Below are 16,507 nucleotides of genomic sequence, written 5' to 3' on the forward strand. Positions count from 1 at the left end.
AAATATGTATTATTAACCTCATACCAGTTTATACATTAACATATGTATTCACAGTGTGCAATTTCAAGTTCTCTTGTGCAATACCTGAAGACTCTCTCTTTTTAATCTTCCTCTCCTGAGACTATAATTCATTCCATGTTCCTTTCTCCCACGATAACATATAAATAAATACAATTTGACAAAATATGAAACTGTAGTAAAGAAATAAACCTTGTCTCAAGAGTAATTTCTCTTTCGTATTGTGTTCTTTTTCACCTGCTGTTCCTTCACAGCTCTCACATAGCCTTTTGTTATTTTGATAAACCCACTAATACCGAGGAGCCTGTCTAATTGCCACCCATCCCTGGAGATAAGTGGGAAGATGAGTAAACAGATGTCAAAGTCTCCAAACAAAAGTGAGTACAAAGCTATGCAGAAAACCGGTGATCTATTAAGGAGGCATTAGCATTATCGAGCATTGTTTTGGGAAACGGGTATGCAGAGAATTAACTGCTCAGCTGAAAAGAAGGAGTGCAGTTGGGCTTGCCTGAGCAAGAACATTAGCATAACCCTTGGAGAAAGCCTAAGAAAAAGGATTTACAGCACGGGAACCGAAAGCAAGGGCTTGTGGCTCTGAGCTGAGGAAATGAGTTCTTTTTGTCTGGGTTTGCCACTGGTTAGGGCGGCAAAGTTGGTCCTTTCTCTACGGGACACCTGACCCACTACCCCATCTTCTTCTGAGACAAGCTGCAAACTCTCACAAAGTGACTAAACAGCAAAGCTGAGAAACACGATGATGTCTATTGGCTTTAAAAGACCTTAATATCTAAAGTGTTGAGGGAGTGAGTTTGGACCACTTGCCAAAGGGAACTGGCACCTGGACAGCGTGTGGCAGCCAAGCCTGGTTCTCCCTGCCCACATCCTCACTCCCTCTCAGATTTTCCTTCCTGGGAGGCTTTAGTGGCTATCCATGCCAGCCCTCACCTGTGTGAGATTGCCCAGCATCTGCTCCACTGCTTACATGCAGCTCTGACTCAAACCTCTTGCCTCAGATATTTTGTGGATTGTCTTGCCTGCCTGTGGCTTCTTGTAAAAAATAACTATTACACTGCAACATATCATTTACCTGAGTAGAAAGGCTGAAAACATGCAGGTGTTTTTCACCCCAGTTAGGAGCATTCACTTTGGAGAAGTAACTTCATATTAAATTTTCCCAGGCATATGTTTATACCAATAAATTTTAGATTCCTAAAGAAACAGAAATCCCTATTAGCATACTCTCCCCTGTAAAGGAAACCTATTCCCACCCCCTAAGAAAAAGTATCTAGACTAAAGACTTAACCTAAAAAGCTTGAAACAGGACTTATTTAAAATAAGGTTTTGGCAATTTTGTTTTTCTGGAGACAGATTTTACTCCATACCTCCGACAACTATATATGTGCAGTTAATTAGTAATTGTTTTGTGTGTGTAATAGCTCAATGAGTCACTGGCATTTTAAAAAGTAAGTTAAAATGCACTGGGAGATAAACAGCTGATAGTGTCACATACAGTTCAGTGTGTGTAACACAGGTAAGTGGTTGTTCCACCTCACGACTCCTGACAATCTTTCTGGAAAGTCCTATCAGATTTTAGCCCATTGCGAGATTTGAATTTAAAAATAGTAAAAATTTAGAAAGCATAAAAATAATCAGTAAATACTCACCTCAATGATTCCACAGGTCAGGACTTGCTGAAATGAATGAACAGGTGAGTGGACAAAATTACCCTTGTCTAGAAAGGCAGGGCTCTGGCCCAGCCAATTGGGATTTGTCATTTGCTGAAAGCCTTAGCATAATTATAGGGTAGTCGATGAAAAGTGTCTCCTGACACAGCTGATTGCTGTTAAGGAGTACAAAAACACATTACTTGTGAGAGGTCTTGCACCATATTCTGTAGTTTACTGAGGAAATTCTTTGAAACAGTTCCTTTTTCCTAAAAAAGGAAATACAGTTGGACTTTATTTTGCTTTTCAATGTAGCAGGGATATTTCCAATGGAGGTAAAAAAAAATGGGGTGGGGAAAGCAAAACCAAGTTCTGCTTTGCCAAAATCTAGAGTACCCACAGGTGATGCATTCACACAAAGTGTGAAACAAAGTCACAGAAAAGCTCCTGCACTGGAGAACAGATACCAAGATTGCCATGCTTGGAGATCACTGTGCTGAGTGCTGTATTGGACCTTCTGATTGCTCTCACAGGGATTCAGGCAGAACCCTTGGAGCTTTATAATTAAACAACCAACTGCTCTCTGTCATTAAACTCCCAGCTCTGATTATGCTCACACAGCACTTTGGGCTGGTTGAGGGCTTCCCACACCAAAGGGATGGCAGGCAGTGCCACACGTTAGAGTCCTTTTGAGCTGTGGACCATCCATTGTACTTTCAATACTGCAATTTACTTTCAATATTGCCATTTAAAAACTATTTTTTGTTTTCCCTGGCATAAAAAAAATTTTGTCTTTGGAATCAATTTCAGTTTCAAGACAGCCATTTCTATATTGAAAGGTTTTTTTCTCATTTTAGATGTTTTCTTCGTGTAACATTTTTACTAAGTTCTTGGTAACTTTGTAATGTGTCCTCCTTAAATGTAAATAATGATAAATCCCCCAAATTATAAAATAATTAAAATATTCAGCTATCTACTTTTTTTTTTTTTTAAGGACAACTATAGAACAACAATTTTAAATAATTATTTTAGAAAAAAATCGTTTAAAAATTAATTTATAAGACTATTCTAAAATTATGAGAAAATATATTCTGAAGCAGTTTGCTATGATGAAGAAAGAAGATAGACTAGAACTTTTCCAATTATACATTTTCAAATTATCTCTCTTCAGTAATGTGCTAGTGTATCTGTAACTCTTATTTTGCATAGGATCTTTAAATCAATATTGTTTGGTAAAAGTTACGAAAAAAAGTTAAAATAAAGTTTTGGAATTTTCAAATTCAGTGCTAAAACATTTTTTGGTCTGTGTTGAATTCTTCCACCTGCTATTTTTTCATGGAAAATAGGCAGTCAGCTTTATGTGTCAGAAAAACAAGTAAAATAAGATAAACAGTAATTAAAGTATGTAGGTCAAGTTACTGCTGAGAGACTCAAGGTAGTTGTTGCTGTTTCAGCCCAAGCCATGTACTACAAGGCTTTACCACTTCACAAGTGGTATATTTTTCTTTCCTGTAACACTGCAGGATCTTTATGATGCAGGATCCTCTCCACAGCATTCTTACAGTCAGCAATCCCGCCCAGCATCTTTACCACCCATCTTCTGGTCTAGCCTTCACTTGCCTAGTTAAATAGGAATTTCCTCACAGAATAAGCCATCTCTTGCTGGGTGCAGTATTAAATAATAAAAGGAAATAATTCACAGCTTATTGAACCATTGAACCATTGAATCATTACTGTACTTGGTGGAAGCGATGGAATAGAATAAAGCCAAGGAACCTGAGGAGTTACAAAAATGGGTCTGCATATGGGAAACAAAAAGAGGTGCAAAAAACAATAGTCAAACCACTCTTCACACCTTGTTAAAATATACCAGTTTGTCTCCTATGTGCAGCAACATCCCCCTGGCTTCTATCATCAAAATATTTCTTTCAAAACAAGACTTAGGGTTGCTGTCCCACCCCCACAACAAGCTTCACAGAGGGGTAGACTGCAAATTGCTCACTCCAGTGCTCTTTTCTTTGTGGATGCTGCTCAGAGAACAGCCTCACTGTCCACTGGATGTGTCCCTGCTGAGGCTGCCAGCAGCAGCGTTAGTTTTCGTTTGCAGTTTTGTGGGGTGGACATCTGTCCATTAGCAACTGGAGGAGAGCCACCAGTATCAAGCCCCACAGCTGCCAGCCTGTCAGCAGGCATTAACAATTTCCAGTTGCTGCTGAATGAGCTGGATTCAACCCAATAACCTGGTGCTAAACATTTCTGTGCTCCTTCAGATCATAAATAAGAGTATGGCTGTTGGGTGGCTCCTGATTTCACTTTGATATAACATAGATTAGGTGTTCCTGCTGGCTGTAGGCAGCAGGAAAAGATGAAATAATAGAACAGCCACAGCTGGGAGCTAAGAGAAGCTGGTAAAGATCTGCAAATACCACAGTATACTATAATTAAAAAGTAGGATGCATAATGTGCAAACGCAGAGCTGGTGGGAAGCTTCCAAGCAGTGTAAGCAAAGATTGAATCAAGAATGAAACATGGAGGAACTAATCCCATTATTAATGATGGCAAAAATCAACATTGTGATTTTGACAAAATGGATTGTAATGCTGAGGGTACAAGGAGTGGAGTGATGGGAGGCAGGGGACTCATCTGAGGATGTGGGATCTCCCTCCCCTTCTCACCAGACACCACCTGCTCTCCTGCCAGTCTGATTCCACTGAGATGAATCCCATCTCCTTGGCACCAGCCACTTCAGCTCTCAGCAGAGCAAGTCATTAAAGCACCTGTAACCTGTTTCTCGGCAGCTGTCCCCTGAGCCTCAGTCACACATCAGATCCTACCCTGCACACACCATATCCCCTTTTCCTCAGCCCACCCTTCACTCAGGTCCCCTTCTCCTCTATTCCAGCACATCCCCACATCCAGCCCTCATTTCTCCAAAGTACCATCCTAACCTCCATAAAACCCAGGCAGAAGGACTTTCTCTGTATCTTGCTCACCCACCATGGCCATGGAACAGAACCCATTCTCCAATTTACATCTCCCTGGGCATTCTTTTCCTTCAGCCCTTCACAAGATGGGGCTGACCTCCCTAACCTCCTCACAGGATTCTTGCTGCTGGTGAGCATTGCCCTCCCATGCAGTCAGACCCAGGCAGTGTTGTGTCTCCTGCAGGTAAATTATGGGAGCTCAGGTTGCACTGGTAGTTCTGGTTAGCACCCTGTGCATTTGGCATGCCCTGTGCACATCTAAGATTTGCTTTCCTTACTTAGGAATGACTTTGTCAATTGCCTCTGTCTTGATTTACCACTTATTTCTCTTTAGTCAGGATTTTCTAAATATTTTCCACAGTTCTTTGCAAGCTCCAGCCTAAAGAACTCAAACTGTGTTTTGGAGAACTATGACTGAATTCCATCCAGGTGCCCCTCATCTGGGGTTCAGCAACCTACAGAGGTGAAACATTATAAGCAACTATCACTTGTGTCCTCTTTTGTTTGAGAGAGTCACTTTAGGTGCTAGTGAGGTTGTAAATCTTCTTCTAGGTCTAGAGTCTGCAAGAGATCTGATCAACAAGCACATACTATAGACATCCTTAAATCTTATTGTCTGAGCATCTGTGTCAGGGAACTGATCTGAATACACATGTTCTCATTCTGGCCTTTGTCACCAGGTTTCTGTACTATGGAAACCAGGGCACTGGGGAAGAGACATGGAAGTCAGGGAGCTCCCCCCCAGGATGTACATTAAGCATACAAGAAAACCAGGGATCTTGGGAGCATGCTGTTGTTTAACCTGAGAGTGTATTTTCCTTCCTATGTGTGCATAAACTTTCCAGGTGGAAGTATGTCCTGAATGCACCAGAATACTCTTCTGTATTACAGCAGTTCAAGCCACTGACAGCTCCTCCTGTCCACTGGGGCATCTGATGCTCTGTGGGTGAGTCTGTATTATGCAATGGAGACCAAATAAGTGTTTACCTTCCTTCCAAATAAAGTAGTTTACCTGCAGGGTACAATGAAGTACAGAAACACCAACCTGTGTTTTTAAAAGCATGAAAAATTGCAGTGTAGTTGTTCAGCATAGGACATTTTTAGTTTGCCTGGCCTATTTTTGGGACCTGAGATGGTCTCAGTGTGGAATAGTTCCTCACTGCACCTTCTAAACCCCAAAGCCACCATTGACCAAACTGACAGTCCTATGCCTCATTTGCAGAGCAGTTCTGCTGTTGCTGTCTCTGCAGACCCTTTAGTTTGGCCACAGCATCACATTCCTTATCATTTTTCCTCTTCTGGTACATTTCCATATGCAAGGCTACCTCTGACTTGTGCTTCTCTGTGCAAGCTAAGAAAATACTAGGATGAGCAGCATAACTCTCCCCTGGGAGGCCTCATACAATGTGGTTTGTACTCAGTTCTTTCCAGGGCTCAGATCTAAGCTTTTTAAAGGCAACACAGAAGGCTGTTTTGCCTTTTCTTTTCTTTTTTTTTCCCCTACAATTTTGAATAATTAACTTGTTTTCATTTTGAGAATGACAGATCTAATTTATATTTAAATCTTTCTAATCCCTTGCCAAACTACCATGACAATAGGCATTGAAAAAAATTAGTAAATAAGAATTTTCCTATTTACCTGATTGCCATTCATGTTTCATTGTCTTTTATGTCATTCTGTGCCAATGCACTTTAAAGTTGTATCTTCCAACGTGAAAACTAAAATCAATCTGGGTGAAATAGGTTTATGTCAAGAAAGATATATTCCTGTTTATCACACGTACATATTGAAAACAGCAGCTTTAACAAATGAGTAGAGAGAGAAAGAGACACCCTTCCTCACAGAACTCAAGTGAAAAAAGGTTTGGGAACACAAACTCCAGTTTAAACGAACAGCAATAGCACAGGATGCCTCTGAAGCTTATCTCATCCTGAAGTGTCAATAGTGAAATCCCAAACAATACAGGTAATTAACTGGTGCATTTCTGCAGATTTATACCAATGAACCCACATTCCTTAATACAGTGGATATTTGGAATCATGCCTTTAGCAAGAGTAAGCCAACTGGCCTATTCGTGTGCACTGATGTGGTCATCTGGGAAAGAATCCTTTCCATGTGGACAGGTTCAAAGCACACTTGGGAAGAAGAGAGAGAAGCAAACATCCTCACTACAACAGAAGAGAACAGGACCTTAACCAACTTTCTCATTGTAAAAACTGGAGAATACAGGAGGCACTTACCAGAGTTTCCTGGACTCCTTAATTCTTGTCATTTAGGATACGAGAACCACTGGATATCAGAAAATCTGGCTTCTTGTTCTCAGATGACAGACTTCAGTTTTTTTCTACCAGAATGTGTCTTAAGGGCCAGAACATTTCTTTTCTGTTAAGGAAATATAATCCACCTGGGTGTTATTCATGTGTAGACATGCAAAATCTATGTTAATGTTCTCCACACACTTTTTTTCTAAAATACTAATGTTTTTATTAGCCATCGATACAGGGAATAATACAGGGTAGAGAATATTACAGATGATACTGACTAGGGAAAACTATCTTTGATTAAGAGTCTTGGCCTTCAATCCAAACACAAAAACCTGTCACTGCCCCAAGCAAAGATACACACAAGGCTCACGGGGGAGGAGGCTTTGTTTCCTGGTTATTCCTTCACAACATGTTGTGCCAGAGGAGGCAGATGAGAACAAGGAAGAAGAAGAGTACCTGGAAATAAGCTCTGCCATCTGTGTCTGGGGTGACTGAAGGAGCTACAATCCCCTCACATCTCTCAGCTGGAAGATCTCTACATGTGCAGCAGAGATAGGTAGCACAGATGTGGGCAGCCAAAATCACCTTCAGCTGTCTTTTACTGGAGCACAGCAAGCAGGAGCAGGGAGATCAGTGCCTCTTCTATTTCTGGCTCTGAGAAATAGTATTTGACTTGTCAATGTGGATTAGATTAATTTTTTTAAGACTGCTATATTCCCTACTAGTTTCTGATAGGTATTTATATTTTTAAGAACAGATTGGCATTTTATCTTAAAAATAGTTTGATCAAACTGTTCCCATCCAGTAGTCCTCCACAGTGTAGTTGATTGACAGGGTTTTTGTTCTACTCACCTTTGCATGTATCAACGTGACTCAGATTGATTTCAAGGATTTTATTCCAAGGCCTTCTTGGAGTAAAATCTGTTCTTTCTCACGGGCACTCAGAACTTGTCTGCTTTCCCCCTGCTTTCACTACCTGCCTGTAAAGCCAAGGAGTTAAAACTCATCATGGCTTTGTTATAACTATTAGTACACTGAAAGAAAGTTTTGAAATGTAGATACTAAAAGTTTATGAGCAATATTTGCCCTGTATTGCAAAAAATTCAAGGGAATCCTTTTTTTGTTTATTTTCTTCCCTTGTTACTGGCTTACATATCACTTCTGAAAAAAAACAGGAATAGGTCAGTACCCATTTCTAACTAGAACTATCTAGAAGTGGTTTGTCCCTCATGCAAAAACTACTAGAAGATGCTTCTTACTTGTTTCTACTGGAGTGAGACATCAGACCAAGATTTGCTTGTGATTTCCATATTGAGAACAATAATACAAGTCATTTTAAGCCCAGTTTGACAAAGCCTTTATGCACTTTATGCATTATTTAAATAAATAAGAATCTCAGTTTAAAGGAATGCTTGAAGCAACAGAGCCTATTGTCTGTTACCTTTAAAAAGTAAGTGTCCAATTTACTAAGCCTGCTGAGAAAAGTGCCTACTAAAGTAGGCCATAAGTGTTCTGTGTAAAAATGACTACCTGAATCTGAATTAAGAATAAAAAAATCAAGACTTTTCAGAGGGACTGGGGTAGGAGGTTTCTTACCTGCTAGCTCCCATACCAGTGAGTTTCCACATCTAACACAGCAGGAATGCAGCCTTAAAGAAAATCTTCATTATAAAATGCCTTGGAACTGCTTCACCTGCTTAGGGAACTAATTTAAATGACTTCTGAAAACTACAGAAGCAGCAGTTCATTTGGATTGCAAAGCAGTGTAGAAAAGGTAAGTGTTTTCCCAGGCTAGCAATCTGCATGTTAAAGACATGAAAAGAACTACTTGGAGTCATAAAGGCTAGTGCCAACATCCATTCAGGAAGACCCATGGTAAGTGAAAATGGTGATTCTAGGCAGCAGTGACAGCGTTCATGGGTTATTTATCATGCATAGTCTTAAAATGTTGTTGTATGCTATAAAAATTGTACTGCACTTCAAGACAGCAGTAGCCAATATTTTTAGACCCTAAAGGAACAGCTTTAGGAAATGGCAATTTCCATGAGAATTTCATGTCTAGACTACATTTGATTTCCAATAGCTTAATTCTTTGCAATATAGAAACAGAATTTCTGGAGGGTATTTTTTTATACTCTTCAACTAGTCATTTGAGAACCATTACAGTTTCTTCTAAGCTTGACTTTACTTGGAAACTGTCTATATAAAGATGATATATCGTCTCCTGGAATGCCTCTAGAAAACAGAGCAAATTACTTATTTCCAATTTCACTTTTCAAACCATACATATATTTGAACTTGGTAACAAAAACCTATTATCAGATCATTATGAAACAAACAGAACATGAGTGTGAGAGATTAAAAAACTCAAAAGTTTATGTAGGATTGTTTTAGGTGGTGGGTTTTTTTGCTATTTCTTGTTTCTGCGATGTGCAAACACAGAGTAAATCATTCTCTGAACATTAAGGAAATTATTGCTTTACTGAGGAAAATGGAAAGATCTTGCAACAGGTGAAATCATGCAAATGTAGGAATCCCATTCTAAATATTATCAGCAAAGAAAAAATGTTAAGAAGAACCTTTTTCTCTGCTGTTATATTACTTCTGAATCCACACACTCCCAGATAAAAGAAGAATTTAATAATGGATTAGACAGTAGTTAGAGTTTTCTATTTCATAAAGTGGGATTTTTGCATACTAATTTTTTAAGAAAAGCTTATGGAAGTAATAATTAATTTCCAAATAAGTAAATCACTTCAGAATACCTCAGAATACACAATCATTTTCTACCATATTTAGTAGACCATCTTTTATGGCCTGCAGGTGTGCCAGAGCTCTGGCCTAGTATGCAAAAAAAAATAATTCTCACATGTAAGGGATGACCAGAAAAATGTTGGATTTGACTGAGTAGAGACATTTGGAAAAATTTATACTGAGGTTGGAATAATTAGCTAAGTAGCACAACAAAGACACTGATCAAGATGGAAATCAATAGAAGTCTAGGAGAAACAGCATGATATGGTGGGGAGGAAGGGAGGAAGGGAGGAAGGAGGGAAGGAGGGAAGGAGGGAAGGAAGGACACTTTAAAGGAGATTATTAGGAAAACATTTTAATAATTTAAATAATAATTTTTATTGTTATGAAATGGAAGAAATATTTAAAAGGATGAGGGAACATTTACATTCTCCCTGTCTGCCAGGGTTTAGAAATGACAAGAAGGCAAGGGATAATCAGGGTTCTGCAGACCCTTTCAGATGACCAAGAATTGAGGACATTAAAATCTTCCTTATCCTGTCATCTTTATCCATGCTTAAACAACACCAGTCCTTTCCCCATCTCTTCTCTTAATGGGTTCAAAGTATCTATAGTTATATATATTTTTCCATTATCATGACATCACAATTAACTTGAAATTTTAGTTCTGATCTATCCAGTTACTATCTAATCTACCTGTTTCATCACATAAAATTTGTATAGTGAATGTTCAGTGCTCTGGCATAAAATCTGTGGTACAGCTGGAAGTAATTGAGTTAATGGCAATGAAAACTGAGCTATTTTCCCACTCTTCAGGCAAATTGGAGCCTAATGACTTCAAATGACACTCACATAACATTACACTGAAGTTTTCATCCTGCCACCTATTTTATCCTTCTAGGCAAGCTAGAAGATGACTGTTAAGCTGCCAAATTGATACTTTCCTTTATCATTTAGGACTGGATTTCTCTCATCCATCTAAAAGTTATGTCCCTGCTCTGAGGTAGTTATTCCAGACACTCTATCACCGGCAGAAAAAACAGAAACCCCTAAAGCATGACTCATCTCATCTTTGTACAACGTCTATCTAGTAGATTTAGCTTTGCCAGGAGATGCCTTCTACCTCTAATAATGACTCAGTAAATCATGGACACATAACTGAGTCCATAGACATAAATGGTTGAAGTTGTATGAAGTGGATGCCACAGAGCCCTTTACAGGTAATTTCAGGCATTTAGCTGAGATATTTGTCTTAGGAATGCAGTTGTCTTGGACTGTCTCTGCAGGAACGTCTCAAGTCCTTCTCAAATCCTCAGCAATGTGTGAGGGGGAGGAATCCCCCTGCAGAAGTGCCTGTCTCTCTAAGTTGCCTGCAGATGGTACCTAAGGAGAGCAGGCCTCTAATTAACAGACAAAATGTAAGGTAGATGAACTCAAGACCTAAATAGTCAGTTGTTCACACAGAAAATGAAAAGTAATTTCTCTCCCTAGGAGATGGAAGCGCTTTCTGCACTATATTGCACTACTCAGGATGTGATAAAGGACAGTGTGAATACCATCACACAAAATTGCTCAATTTGAGAGCCAGTGCACAGTCTGAAGATGTGCTGGGGACCCACTGGGGCAGCAACTGTCTGGTATAGTGGCTCATCTATTTCTTCTCCAAGACACTGCATAACTGAATACTTGATGTTTAGCCTAATAATCAATAAACTTATATAAATTCAAATAATCGCCTACTTAAAAGGAAAAAAAAGGACAAAAGAGCATACCGTGTTAAATAGTTAAGTCAAAGCATTTCCTCGTACCAAATTATCTCCAAAAGATGCCCTTTATATAAGCAATTGTTACCACCCAAAATAATTCAGGCAATGATAATGTACATGTAAATTATTTCTTTTTTTTTAGTACAGGAAAAAGATTAACTTCTTTTATTGAAAAGTATCAATGATATTGAAGTTAATGACATTGCATTCCATGGATATCTTTGTCAGAATCTTCCAAGTGAGATAAATTTTAATAGGTCACTTGGTCCCTTCTTTGAAAATGTACATATATCCCCAAAGTTCACATCTTTTCAAATATTTCCCACTGAATAAAATAATCTTTATTTTACTCTAATATCCACCAGACTATTCATAACCTCTGACATCACACAAGACAGATCCTCGCTTTTCTGGTACCTGCAATGATTTTTATTATAGCCTATGATTTTGTCCTTTTACCAGGAATCATTGCATAATCAATTATTCTATCTATCTATCTATCTATCTATCTATCTATCTATCTATCTATCTATCTATCTATCTATCTATCTATTTTTGTGTATGAACATATATATATAATGTATATAGTGGTCTCTTCAATTCCTGTTGATATTCTTTTCCCCTAAATTACTTATAATGTTAAACATATTTTTGAGGTAGGGTTCTATTCAGATCAGGGTGCAATATTGCAAGTGCAGCGATACTGCCTTATGATGTCCCACCGCTACACCAAATTCAATTGTTTGGGTTTTTTTGCAGTTAAATGAAGCTACTTCTTTGTTAGCCACTGATATTTGTTATGCTCTTTCAGCATTTCTTTTCCTAGATACAACTCTTTCACTGAGCAGATGCTTTATATTTTTTTTTCTCTATCTCCCTTTCCTTGAGGGAGAAAAATCTTCCCTTCTCTAATTATTACCACTAAGTTTACCCCATGACCACTGGCCTGTGAAACTTGAACAATTTACTACAATTAATTCTCTGAGAACTGCCACTAAGTCAGAAAATGTACTCTGATTCCCAGTGAATACAATTTACTTATTCACTGGCTCTTCTTGCCTCTGAGGGAAAATCAAGCAGACACAGATCTTTTCTTGCTTTTACTTGAGAATAACTCTGAATTTGTTCATGCAAGGTAAAATACTGCAGAATAAAAATATTTGTTGAAAATAATCAGGACCCTCTTATAACATAATTTTTTAATAACTGGGGAAAAGGAAAACTTGGCCTTGCAGAGGAGCACTAAGGAGCAATTCAGAAATAGGTCAGGAGGATAAAAAAGGTAACCAGATTCTAAAATATTACAAGTTGCTAATACAAAGGAACAAAGAAATGTATATTGTTGGGAAAGGGGTGGGAGGGGCAGCAGTGAATATATTTATTTATTGCATTCATCACCAGTCTTTAAAAATTGCTTATAAAATGCCTTGCCTTAGGACCTGACCCTGTGCCATCAAAATCAAAGCATTTGTGTTTTTGTTGATTGTGCTATGAGTAGCACCAGCCTCTAGAGATAATCAAAGATTTAGAATGTGAAGAAATTAGTGGAATGTTCCCAAGAGCTGAGGGAGAAGATTACTTTGTAAATGGAACACAGGAATTACAGCTCTGCTGTACTGGATTTTAATGTTGAAACTTGGACTGAAAATATTTCCAGGAGCCACAGGAAGGCAGTGTGTAACAACTTCATTGTCATTTTGAAGGCTACATGTCCAATATCTGAAAACCGTGCAATTTTGCTACTTGAACTCAGTTTACTTGAATATTTTTCAATGGCACATTAGTTTCAAGCAAAAAATGTTGACTTTTGACCTTTTGCTTAATTTTGACCTTATCCTTTAGATTACTATAATGTAAAGACTGATAACAATGGAAATTTGCATGTAAATAACCACAAGATTGTTTGGCATTTACAGCATTTCCATCTTCAAAGTGGAGTTGGCCTTCTGTGAGTGACCTGAAGTGATTGCAAAAAAAAGTGAGTTTAGGTCAGTAAAAGATGAGATGTGTCAGGCAGCAAAATGCCTAAAGCCAGAAACACTCAAGCATCTTTCACAGCCTGTGGCTGGCCAGCTGGCCCTGGGTGGGCAGACAGGATGCTTTCTGAAGTCTCCTTACCACAATGATGAGGCTCCCCAGGACCCAAAAATACCAATTTCAGAGACAACTAATGCAGGCAGAAGGCAAAAAGTCTCTCTTTTGTGAGCCAGGTGTTAAAGGCCCAGATGCTCAGGTCAGGTAGCCAGGGTATGTAGTGTGACCTAGCCTGTAATTTCACTCCTTCACACCCTTCCAGAGGAGCTGGCAGGTGGAGGGGGTAAACTCACACCTCTTCTCATGTTCACATACAAAATGACTCAAGACAATCATCTCTGTTTTCCTGCTCTTCTAGGGTCCAAAGAGTAAGATATTTTGAAGGGAATCATCCCAAACCTGCTTGAGCTCCTCCTTTCTGGTTCCTTGCAGACAATTGCAAGAAAAATAGCAACAATTAATCCAGAGGTATGGATTAATAATCCAGTGTGTGATTTACATTTCTAGAGGGGAGGGATGGGGGGCTGGTGTATAAAATCCCTTGAATACTGCTACTGAGTGGCTGGTGTGTGTCCTGGTGCAAGGGATTAATCCAGCTGTCCTGTCCCCAGTGCTCTCTCTCTGCTATCCCCAGCTTTGGAAATCTGGCTGTACCAGCCTGTGCCTTGGGTATACTGAATTCCCTGCAGAGCTGATAACAAAGTCTCTGATGTTTCTGAATGAAAAATAACAGTTTAAACATTTCTGCTCAAAGAATTCACAGTCCTATTGGATCCTATGTTAAAATTTTCCAATTTGATCTACATTTTTGTTTTAGATCACCGTATTTTCTAACACAGTGATTTTTCCCCCACCCTTAGCGTGATGCTCAGTCTTTTTGGCAATAAAGCAACCATAGGAACTTTCTACATATTTTACTGCTTTTCAAAGGTAAGAATACATTTTCTTTCAAAAGTCATTTTTCCAAGTTAATTAGTTAGCATTAATACAGATTTTTTCATTATGCAAATCACCTTACAAGCCCATTAGCTATTGTGGCTGTCTCTGGTATTCCTGAGTAACTTAATTCTGCAGAACAGTGTGCAGCAGCCCCACACAAAGGGTTCACTACAGGAACGAAAACCTTATTATCTCGTGCACCTCACAGGGATATGTTTCAGCCAAGCAGAATTTCAGAGCAGCTTTGTTTGCTGATGGGTGAATGTCTGTCACTGAACTTGGCTTTTGATAGGGGATATAGAGAATTCTTGCAGAAAAGAAGCAGAAGATTGAGAGGGAAGAATAGTTTTGCTGAAGCAATAGAAAGTGCAATAATAGGGGGGGAAAGCGATATGCTGTTGAGTTTTGCAGTTTATATGGGGTAGAAAGGAACAGCTGGCGTGTGACCCTTAGAGAAGTTTTTCGGAGTATTTGCTCTTTTCAGTGTGGAAAACTGACAACATTCAAGCCCCAAAGGGAAGAGCCTTCAATTCTGCCCAAAGCCAGTAAATTCAGTGTCTGGTTTTGTGACCTTTTTACATGCTAAACTTTCTGTTTTGCTTAAAGAGCTCATTAAAGTATAAAAAAATCTTATTTTATATGCAGAAGTATAAACATTGAAACTAATGTTTTCATCAATAAGAGGAAATTCAGGGACCTGAATATTCAGAAGCTTTGTTCATCTTGCAAAAAGCTGTCCAGCTGTAACTGAAACTCATCTAAATTTCCTGAACCAGGCAAATTTCCTAGGTGAGGTTTTCAAATGCAATTTCCAGTAATTTCTCTGCTCTTGATTTTGGATAGAGCAGAGAATTTGGTCAGAATGGGATATATGTGGCATTTTTGTGCCATTTGTATGTCCAATTTAAAATTTTTTTGCAAGAAGCATAGACTGTGACAGGCTGAAAGAAAACCCTCCACTTTTCCCTAGGAGTTCAAACTTAGTTTGCTTTGGGCCTTGGGGAAGGATTGCTGAAAGGTGCAAGTGACTGCTACTGAACCTTCTTCTTTAGCCTCAGTTTTTACTCAAATTTGAGTGGTATTTCTTGTTCCCATTTTCAATGCTGTAGTCCCTGAATTACCATTATCACTATATAGGGTGAGTAAGGTTTAGGCCCACAGAGCCACTTAAGTATTTAAAGCTTTTCAAAGCCCAAATTCTATTTAAGACAGCTGGAGCTGATTGGTAAAATACATTCTTGAACACAGGACATAGAGCCTGCACTGAAATGTTAGAAAAAATATACCCCTATCACCTGTTTATTTACATTTTAAATATCTCAGGTTTTAAAATGTTGAGCACTTTCTGCAGAGGAGCAGAAGCAAATGTTTCAAAGAATATTTTTACTTTAGTATTTAAAGCTCAGGAGGTAAAGCTGCTAGAAAAGCTGTTTCACATTTAAAAGGGGTACTATTTTTAATTAAACATATTTATCATATAAATGAAATTGTTTTTTTCTCTAACATAAAACCTCAGTGAAAAGTAGAGGGAAAGTTGCAACAATACCAAAATGCTCTGGGAAGAAAAGTTTGTTTGTTAGTTGAAATTACTTTTCATTTTAATTTTGTATTTAGTTAGTTTTAAAAGCTAACTTTAGAAGTTAAAAAGCTGAAGGCAAAATCATTTGTTGAAATGAAACAGCTATAAAAGGATTTTGTCATTTCCTGACTTAAAAAAAAAAATAAATTCTTTAAAGTGATAGCCAGAGAAGCATCTGGATTACATTATCTGTATCCCTTGGAAATAAGAGGACATAAGTGCTGGAAAATGCAGTTGAAAATAAAGATCTCTGACAGTTATTCCAAGTTGTTTTGATTTTTTTTCCCCAAGCTTTGCATTTTGCCTGCAGGTTTCTTTCAAAAGCCCTGGCACTGCCCTGGCTCTGAAGGGCCAGGGCACCAACACCTCCCCTCCAGGAAGAGCAGGATCATCTCCTCCTGTGGGTTGTTCCTGTGCAGCTGGTGGGTGCCCTGAGCTGGGGTCCTGCTGGGGCTGGAGTCCCTCCCTGTGGGACATTAATCCAGGGAAAAAGCAACAAAGTTC

The 16,507-nt window shown here is 38.7% G+C and overlaps 1 protein-coding gene across 12 annotated transcripts in view; it reads right to left on the reverse strand.

The window, feature by feature from the left end:
* SPAM1 (sperm adhesion molecule 1) overlaps positions 1–16,507 on the reverse strand; it is a 35,770-nt gene that overhangs the window by 16,308 nt on the left and 2,955 nt on the right. For 2 of the 12 annotated variants that reach the window (XM_015628997.2, XM_015628998.1), the window contains exons 2-5: positions 8,528–8,624; positions 7,784–7,911; positions 7,388–7,585; positions 6,908–7,049 (exon numbers count right to left, since the gene is read on the reverse strand). The gene's annotated coding sequence lies outside the window, so the exon portion shown is untranslated. The other 10 variants (XM_015628999.3, XM_015629000.1, XM_015629001.2 and 7 more) reach the window with 8 other exon arrangements.

The sequence above is a fragment of the Parus major genome, chromosome 1A, assembly GCF_001522545.3.
Source record: "Parus major isolate Abel chromosome 1A, Parus_major1.1, whole genome shotgun sequence".
Taxonomy (NCBI): Eukaryota; Metazoa; Chordata; class Aves; order Passeriformes; family Paridae; genus Parus; species Parus major.